General features: G+C 36.8%; 1 non-coding gene across 1 annotated transcript; it reads left to right on the top strand.

The window, feature by feature from the left end:
- The first annotated feature begins 5,112 nt into the window (after positions 1 to 5,112).
- Positions 5,113 to 5,184, top strand: TRNAH-GUG (transfer RNA histidin (anticodon GUG)). Its single transcript has one exon. It is a non-coding gene; the product is annotated as a tRNA-His (tRNA).
- Positions 5,185 to 10,186: the final 5,002 nt, after the last annotated feature.

Below are 10,186 nucleotides of genomic sequence, written 5' to 3' on the forward strand. Positions count from 1 at the left end.
CCATGTCCTCTTCTCTGGTGCACAGTAAGCGTTTAGGTGAATTCAGTACTCCAATACGATGGAGGCAATCATGACCAGTAATCAATCTAAACATGGCCACGGCAGATTTTCGAGGTAGATCAGGAATTAGTTTTGGATCTTTGAATGGTTCTTTGTTTAAGTTTACACCGTCAAAATCGTCACCATGATAGCTATATAAATAACATAACTATTATCTTCTAAGCCTAGTAACAACTGTTCCATTTTTGCGAGATGTGACATTGTTTTGGGTGGAATTCGGGTTTTCAAGCTTCTTGTTGTTTGATCCACTGCCTCATAATATAAATCGCGGAACCCTTCCTGAATGTCTGAGAAGTTACATGTCTCACCACTTCCTAACCTTAATGGGATTTTTCTTGGCCGTGAAAGTTTAAAGGGACTTAACCCTGGAATGGTAACATGAAATTTCCTAACATAAATGGTAACGTGGGGTGTCATTATTCTCATTTTATTCAAGCTTGAAGACTGAAATATGGAAGAAATGTAATACATTCTTTAATATTACATAGAGCCAATATGCTTACAACAATAGAATTGAAAAAAGAAAACATGTTGGTCTAAAAAAAAAAAAAAAAAAAAAAAAAAAAAAAAAAAAAAAAAAGGAACAATAAAACTGTCCATTCGGCTGAGCTATTCCAGGAAATAGGTATGTGGGGGACTGGTGGACCCCACGTTACCATCCCAGGGTTAATTCTGTGTTGTTGGGTAAAGGGAGATAAGTCATAAAAATGAGTTTGGAGGTAAATGAAAATTAAACTTGGAACCCTTGTTACAAATAATTTTCTACACAAATAAAACACATCAACTGCTAATATTCTTTGATTTTTGCACACCCACTTGTATAATTTAACTTTTGTGTTCATCTGGGGAACAAAATTCCACCTGGACAAAAAAATGACTTATACCCCTTTACCCGAACACCACAGAATTACAGTATATGAGAGTTTTCATTAGCATCTTTCCAAAGTGACAAAAATGCATCAGTATTTCTGGCTTCTTTCATAGAAGACAAAATAGTATCTACAGAAGTACAAGCTAAGCGATAATTTAGTGAAACGTTTTGAATAATTGTCATAATAAGTAAAATTACAATAATAATAATAATAATAATAATAATAATAATAATATCAAGAACTAGAAATCACATGAGCGGGTAAGCTGAGAATGCCCATTTTCTTTCTAGGGTTTGCTCGAGCGACCAAGCATACCCGTAGTCGGCGCCTGTGTTACATACTAACTTATGAAATGCTGTAATAGCAAAGAAACTTTCCTCAACAATTTTTTATTGCTTGAGTGATGAATTCAAAGTATGAACAACAGCATGTTTATATGAAGTAGACAATTTTGATATTGTACCAGAAGTTAGATAGGTGTGCCAATTTGACTTTTTCTAATAGAAAACCTTTATACACAGACTATCAACTTCAACTACATATAAAGTCATTAAAAATAAAAATAAATCATAATTTTGTTTTCATTTCTTGTAATATAAATTAATCTTTTTTATTACGGAATCAATTAGTAGAAATTACGTAATAGGCCTAGTATGTTATTTTTTTTAAGATTCTGTCCATTTTTTCATGGAATGGCCCTTCTGTGCATGACTATTAGTTTGGCTACGTAGGAACTGAATTCTCACACAATGACTTACGAGGGGGGATCAAAAAATAACCGGATTTTTTTTTTTTTTTTTTTTTTTTTCCCATTGAACTAGCATTCACAGTACTTTAGCCTCCTTCAAAGTTTTGTGCGTTAATGCACTTGTCCCAACGCTTTTGCCACTGCTGAAAACAGTGCTGGAACTCTTGAGGCAGGATACTGTTCAAAGCCGATAGCGTGTTTTCTTTGACGTCATCCACATCACTGAATCGCTTTCCTTTCAGACATTTATTCATCTGTGGAAACAAAAAAAAGTCCGATGGAGCCAGATCGGGTGAGTAGGGTGGATGAGGCACAAACACCATGTTGTTGTTTGTCAAAAACTGTCGGACCGTCAGAGCTGTGTGGTCTGGAGCATTGTCGTGGTGAAGCAACCAGTTCCCATTTCTCCACATTTCGGGCCGTTTTCGTCGCACACTCTCTCGTAATCTTCGTAACACATCCAAATAGAAATGTTGGTTCACTGTTTGTCCTGGCAGAGCGAACTCTTTGTGGACAATGCCATTCACATCAAAAAAATAAATCAACATTGTTTTCACATTGGATCGGACTTGACGTGCTTTCTTGGGTCGTGGTGAATTTGGTGCATTCCAATTGGCTCGATGCTTGCTTTGATTCTGGATCGTACCCATAGCACCAAGACTCATCCCCAGTCACAATTCTTTTAAGAAAATTTGGATCGTTCTTCACTTCACTCTTCAAGTCGCGGCAAACTTTCACGCGGTTTTCTCTTTGGTCATCTGTGAGCAAGCGAGGAACAAATTTTGCAGACACCAGTCTCATGTGCAAATCTTCGATTAAAATTCGCTGAATCGTGCTCCATGACAGGCTCGTTTGCTCAGAAACTTTGTCAATGGTCTTTCGACGATCTTCATGAATTGCACGTTTGATTTTGGCAATATTTTCGTCATTTCTTCCTGTCGAAGGACGCCCGGGGCGTGACATGTCTTCAGTTGACATGTTGCCAGATTTGAAACGGGAAAACCACTCGTAGACCTGTTATTTCCCCAAAGCATCATTAAAGGCTTGCCGAAGCATGCCAACGGTCAGGCTGCAGAAAAATGTGTCACCACTAATACGAAATGATTCTTGTTACCTTTATTTGATGCCTCTGAACCAATTGAGAATGGAGTATTTTTTAAGTCGTTCAGAAGCTTTTCCTGTGAGAATGGTAAAAGAACGCTTGTAACTAGGGTTTCACTTTTGGTTCGCGCACAACTTATTTTTTTCGCTACTGAAGTCATTGAAAACACAAGAGTAAAGTTTATTCCCACAATCTTGTGAACTGTAGGAGTGGTGATGTTTTACACCATGAAATGTTGAAGCCAACTCAGTTGCTGTAGGCCTAACTTTATCATGTTCAACTGAATATCGTGGCAGCATAAATTTCAGAATAGAATTATTCCTACTTTGTACTCTGCAATGTTCTTTTTGCCTCTCTGGTTCCAAATGCTTATTAACAGCTTTAACGCCATCATACTTTACTGTAAATGAAACATTGCACACTTTATACCTGCAAGAAGTTCATACTCTCCTTTTTCTAGCCAGTCCTTGTACTTATTCGTCAACCATTCATCACGAAAAGAACTAAAGTATCTTTTTGCCGGATTCATAGTGAACACAACACAATACTAAAAAAACTCGCACAAATTTCCGCACTTCGCATAACAGACTACACTGCACTATAAAGCTGTAAGAACTGACTTGTGAAGGATCAAGGAAGTGAATATTGAGCTTTAAATTTGCAATTGTTCCATTGTTACGCATTCAGATTTCGTTAAAATATTGCTACAAAACTTTATTAACGGCAAAAGTTAATTGAAAATAGTTGATCGAAATCATATTTCTGAAATATATTATCAGCATATCAAAATTATGTTTTAATTTTCTATTTACGTCATCTTTCATTGTTGGTGATTGTTGGCGTAGTGTGAGAGACTAGTGTCTGAAGTGCGGAAAGGGAAGTGCGCCTAAGATCAACACTACCGCAGACACTCACTTTTAAAGTTATATGCTTGCGTCGTTGTAAGCCCGACACAGACGCTCACTTATTTGATGGACAGTGAATTTTCACTACAGCATTGCTAGTTATTAACATTTCGAACGCAATTTCTCCGGGCAAATATTTCCTCTCGGCCGGAGATGGATTCATAAAACCGGGCACTCCGGGCGGCCGGAGATCTGGCAACCCTAAAGGCTGATTCACAATAAACCGGGAACGGAAACGACAACGAGAACGGAAATAATGTTAAAATCAATGTATTTAAATGTGAGGATTCACAATTAACTATTTACATTTATTTTAACATTATTTCCGTTCTCGTTCTCGCTGTCGTTTCCGTTCCCGGTTTATTGTGAACCAGCCTTAATCGGTACTGCGCCGTGTGAGGCCGCGACACTGACTCGGCATGCAGAGCGCTTGGCTTACTGACCCGTCAGGGAGCGCCTTGAATAAAACTCATAAAGATTCTTTGCCTAGAGTACGGTAGCATTAAATCTCCTCTTTTGTGCTGAAATATGCGGAGTTGTTTCACAAAAACTCATGTTCTTAAATACTTAAATCCCCTTTTTATGTCACAGAGGCAGAGGGCAATGTCCCCAAGGGGTGGTCAAGCTGTTAACTGGCAGGCAAAAGAGCTTTTAATCGATAACATTGAGTCTCAACGTATCTAAATACGGGAAAGTCAGAAGATTTAAGCATGTATTTCCACGGAAAATTAGTTACCATTTGATTTTAAAATAAGAGAACATTGAAAAGAATACATCACTTTTCGTGTTTATCGCGCAAATTGAGACATTCGCAACAAAACGTAAAATTAGCATGAAAAATATGGTCTGACTAAAGTACCACCAAACGTGCACACATACCTCTAACCTCAAATAAAAATAATTTTTCCCGTTTTACCAATAAATATGCTTCTGGCTATACTGCAGCGTTATTGACAGGTACGGAAGGATCCATCGAAGCCCACACCAAGTTTAGTGTCTAAATGTGTATCGGCGCTATCTATGTAACTAACAAGTAAGTCGAATATGCCAGTTTCGTTAATAGGCTGGTACCTAGATGGAGTATAGGTTAGGCGTAGAGCATTGAGCTGGTGTAGAGTTTACAAATACAATTACGGTGATGTAATTATTATTAAATAAGAAAAATTACACCCATCTACAGATATTGTGCTTAAATTTTAAAAATAAATCTTACGCAATTTTCGAATGTACCTGTAATATCTTCCGAGCCAAACAACAGATAGTATATTGATTGAAAGAAAAAATAACATGCATAGCCTATATGCACGCTCTTCTGTTTCACCCATTTATGTAGTATTGAATAAGATAACATTGGTACACGTAACAGTCTGTAGGACTGCACGATGTGTGCGCCTGTGTAGAGGCTGGCGTCCTTGTCCCGCAGTAGCCGTGATCGTCTAGTGGTTAGGACATTGCGTTGTGGCCGCAATAACCCAGGTTCGAATCCTGGTCACGGCAGTGGTTGAAACACTGTCACGGGCGGGTTTTTTTATTCTATAAAGGATAAATCGTATATTATAAACTTTACAAAAAGTTGATGTATCACAGGGACAAAACTGATTTCGACCTCCTGAATTGAGCAGTTTAGAGCAGAAGTGGTGTAAGTCAAAATTGGGTAATGAGGTTTAAAGTAAAAATTCTGTAAGATACAGCGCACAGTAGCAAGTAATTGTACTTCGTGCTATCCACTGACTACTAATAGTTTAAATCAGCCGTGGCGAAAAGGCCTTGGTGCGCCGAGCCACTGTGTAAGCTGCAACGTGCATAGCACCTATGGAGGGAGGCGGACAACCGAAGGGGAAGTTAATGTTTAGGACGTGTAACGAAGAAAGAAATGAACAAGAAAACATAGGACACATTATCACAACCTAAAATTAACTGTCTTCAGAATGTCTCTGCGACAAACTTTCAAAATCAGGAATTATGTCACTTACTGCCAATCGTAGTTGATCACGGAGGTATTTGTCTGTCAGTCGTGATCTAAATTTGATTTTTGCTATTTTCATTGTTGAAAATAATTTTTCACAAACGTAAGTTACAGCGAACATGGCTTCAACAGAGCAAGCGAAAGAACGAAGCTTCAAATATTTATTTTTTTCCAAAGATTTGAAAAGTTCAATATCTGTCAAGTCCTTACATCTAGTTTTCATTTAACGTCACATTGTAAATCTGTGAGTTTAAATTGAAAATCTAACCGCATTATTCGTACATCTGCTGGAAAAGAATCTACGTACAGAGATGATAATGATAATAATAATAATAATAGTAATAATAATAATAATAATAACAACAACAACAACACTTAACCTTTTAATGTTTCATCAGTAACATGTAGTAACTTATAATGCCGTTTTATGTTATACAACCGTTTTCCTAGTAACATTTGTGAACAAATCATACATTTAATATTTTCGTCATATTTTAAGCAAAAGAATGCATCCTCCCATCCTACTTGAAACTTTCGTTTTTTATAGAGGTACATGGTTTCGAGAGAGATATTGCGACGATACGCCACTCGCAGGTCCGAAACAAATACAAATAGAACGGAGTTTGACTCCAGTGAGTGAGAGGGTGGGGGTTGTAGGTAGGAAGCAAGGGAAAAGCAATGCGAGCCACAATGTGCTCGTGAGTCGCATTTTCGCCGCGGCTGGTTTAAATAAATTGAATATTAATTGCTACTTAGCGCTGTATTTTACAGAATTTTTACTTTAAACCTCATTACCCAATTTTGATTTACACTACTTCTGCTCTGAATGGCTCAATTAAAAAAATTACAAGCAGAATGTTCTGTTAGTTCTGGATTTTGAGACACAATTTATTTTATTTTGTTTATATTCATTCATTCATTGTGTTCTGCCCAAGGACAGGTTTATATATTTTTCTTAAAAATTCACATTATTTCGCGTTCACCACATCTCTGTGACAACACTTACGTTAAAAACAACATGAAGGCGAGTAAATCGCCTTTGTAGAAAATTGCCCGATACGGAAGTTGCTTTGTTACCCTGTTAGAGGCTGAAATAGGAGAACCATATGAATATGATTTAGTTTAATTGCAAATTTCAGTTGAGGTGGTATTCTATTTGGGACGTGGATTTTCTTTTCAGTACACTTTAATTTTTGTCATTAGTTACATTTTATAAGTTAGAATTGCAAAATGTCTCGCATGTTAATAAAAGTGACTATTTTTGTTATGTTTGTAGCGAATTCACTCCAGTGAAACAAAAGTACAAATGAACACAATTGACTCGAAAAGCGCATCAATTATATTTCGGATGCAAAGTGATAAACACTGGGCCTCATATTTTTTTGTAAAGCAAGCACTTCAACTTTGCAACTCTGGTTAAAAGGCAGAAATCAAGCCATGTCCTTTGCCGTACCAATGCAGTGGTTTGGATGGAACTGACATAATACACACATGCTGCTACTTTTCAGTGCAAGGAATAAACATACAATAATTTCATATCCGAGCATTCCATCAGCTATCCGCCCAGTTTCTCACAGTGTGGATTTGTTTGTATCAACTCCAACTAATTTTATGATTATTTATCATCGCCCGAAAAATAATCAGGCAATTTGAAGCCTTCAATATACAGGGACATCATTTTATTTTTACTTCAATTTTTATTGTACCTGCGTTTCTAAATGTACTTGACTCCCACCCCTTTCACTAATGTCCTTGCTAACGTCAGTCACACAAAATTACGGCCGCTGTTGCTGGCAGTGAAGTAAACAGTACAGAGTACAGTGTGTTTCAAAAATATGTTGCGTTTTCTATAGAAGAAAGAGCTTATATTATTGAAGTTTATTTTCACACAGGTATGGTGTGTAGCATAATTGAATTTATCTGTGTGGACTGAGCACAAGTGAAGATTAGACTTACCGAAAGTACGGTACCCTGTAATATGGTACGGTACTTAACAGCATTATTTAAACAAGAGTTTTGTTTTACTGTTTGTAGGTATGAAGGATGATGATGGCAAATGGAATTACAATGTAACAGTTTTTCTTTCTTTTCACAATTTCCTGATTATATCATTACGGAATATTTTCGTAGAAATGTCATTAATCTGGCAGATAAATTTAGAGCAACAGAGTGTACAGGAAGGAAGAAAAATGTAAGATGGCCAACAAAGGTGACAGAAGATGCTGTAGAAGATGCTAGAGAAAGGATGCAGCGAGATCCTAATAAGTCGGTCAAGAAGTTAGCTGTAGAAATTGGGGTTTCTTACGGAAGTGCTCACAAAATTCTCAGGAATAAATTAGGTTAGTAATATGCTGAATAAAGTAGACATTACATAATGTATATAACCGCCTGAAGACTTGAGTTTGTGAAAAAAAAAACTTATTATTCTACTGTTTTTTGATAAAATACTGTAAAGTAATGACCAAACTGAAAATCGTAATACAGTGAAACCTGTTCAAATCGGAACCTGAATAATCCGGAATCCTGTCTATTTCGGAACAATTTATTGGCCCCGGCGAAATTTGTGTGTATTATGTGTAATTTTTCCTGAATAAAACGGAAACTGTCCAACGCGGAAACGGAAACTGTCTACTACTGTTCAAAACAGAAACAATATTTGGGACACACTATATTTCGTAACTATATTTTGAAACAGCGTGTAATTTCAAGGAATATACGAAATATGTAGGTCACTAAGGTAAAAGCAAGTTTTCTTTGCAAAATTCTAGCGGGTACGAGGGTGTGTTGGCCTGTCGGTCATAAATTGTATTACCCTGTTGACTAGGCAGACGAGTCCCTTCAAAGATTTTCAATGCTTCACACCCGTATACTGTCGTAGCTAAACAGAGCGCAAGTGTAGTGATTTCCAGGTAAAAAAAAAAGTTTCATAAAATGTGGCATTATCATTAAGTGACGGAAGTAAAAGTTATCGAGATAAAGGAAAATTAGAAACAAAGTCTGTGTGAAATAATATTGAAGTACAGTTGTGGAAAACTCAGGTGTGACACTTTAAAAAATAAAGTTCATAATGAGTGAGTGGCGTGCGGCCAATATTGGTGACACAAAAGGAACCAGAAAGCAACTGTTTATGTGAAAATATATGAACTGTTGTGAGAGTAGGTTCTTCGTGACCTTTCAAAGAACAAGCCAATTTCTGGGTCTGTTCTGCAAAGCAAGCTATTGAACTGGGAAAGAAATTAAATAAACCAGAATTCAAGGCTTCTAATGGATGGCTCCTAGTCTAATTAATTAATAATATGTAGTGATATGCAGTACAGTATTAGAGTATAGTGTTAGATATTAAATATAATTAGATTTGTAAACTTTAGTAATGTTTAATGACTAATGAGTCAGTTACGGTAATATTTATACAGAAAATGAGATTTTTAGTCAAGATGATTCACCAACATAGTAAGCGACAGAAAGCTGATTTAATGTGATGAGTGTTAAATGGAATATTTTGTACTTCTTGCAGTTTGGGACATCCCATTTTGTTTTTCATGTATATGAATGACCAAATATTCCATTTTAATGTCACACCTGAATAATACGGAAACCTGTCCACAACGGAAAATAAATTAGGACCATGTCACTTCCGTCTTGAACAGGTTTCACTGTACTATACTTCCCTGTAACATAAATGGATACACTACTTCTCTCTCCTCCTATAGCTAGTAAAATGATTTGTTTACATATTGCACTAACAACTCCAAACTCCTGTAATGGAAGGGGGTAACAGTGTTTCCGAGTATAGCCAGGTTAATGTTACAAATGTTAGTAAAATAAAGTGATGTCCCTGTATAAGCAATTCCCTGACGGTGTCTTACTTAATCACACAAGGAGAACTAAATTAGAACTCTGGTCCTTAGTAAACCTGAAGCTGAATTGCTAGCTTCCAGACCGCAAGGTTGGAATTTATTAGCAGAAGACGGCATGAACCTCATGTTTCATCTATCCGATGAAGGATGATGTTCTTTTTTTAATGATATTGGCGGCTTTATGAACGCCCTTAATCTTCAACATGATCAACAAAACTGGCGATTGTTCATAGATTCGTCGAAAAACGTTTAGAAGCTGTTCTCCTCCAAACTGCAATGTCTTCCTATCTGCGCATATGTCTTATACCGTAAAAATGAAAGAAATATGTCAAATATTAATTCTACAATGTATGAACTATTCGAAGTTTGAATGGTTTATATCTACATACTGAGAGGCGGTAGCTTTGCTTCTTGAAATGCAGTTAGGCTTCACGAAGTCTTTGCTGTTTTCTTTACAAATGGAATAGTCGCGCCATAGATAAGCATTATGAAATAAATAATACAGTAGAACCTGTATTAATTATCCGTCGTAATGAAACGGGGGGGGGGAACGGTTAACCGAAAAGGGCGGATAATCCGTTGTTTGTTCTGACCTTATTAAAACAGACGCTGGTACAGACACTCATTCTACCTCACTTCGATTATTGCGACGTTTTGTTCAGTGATCTCAGGATTG

Source organism: Periplaneta americana, chromosome 15 (genome assembly GCF_040183065.1).
Source record: "Periplaneta americana isolate PAMFEO1 chromosome 15, P.americana_PAMFEO1_priV1, whole genome shotgun sequence".
Lineage (NCBI taxonomy): Eukaryota > Metazoa > Arthropoda > Insecta > Blattodea > Blattidae > Periplaneta > Periplaneta americana.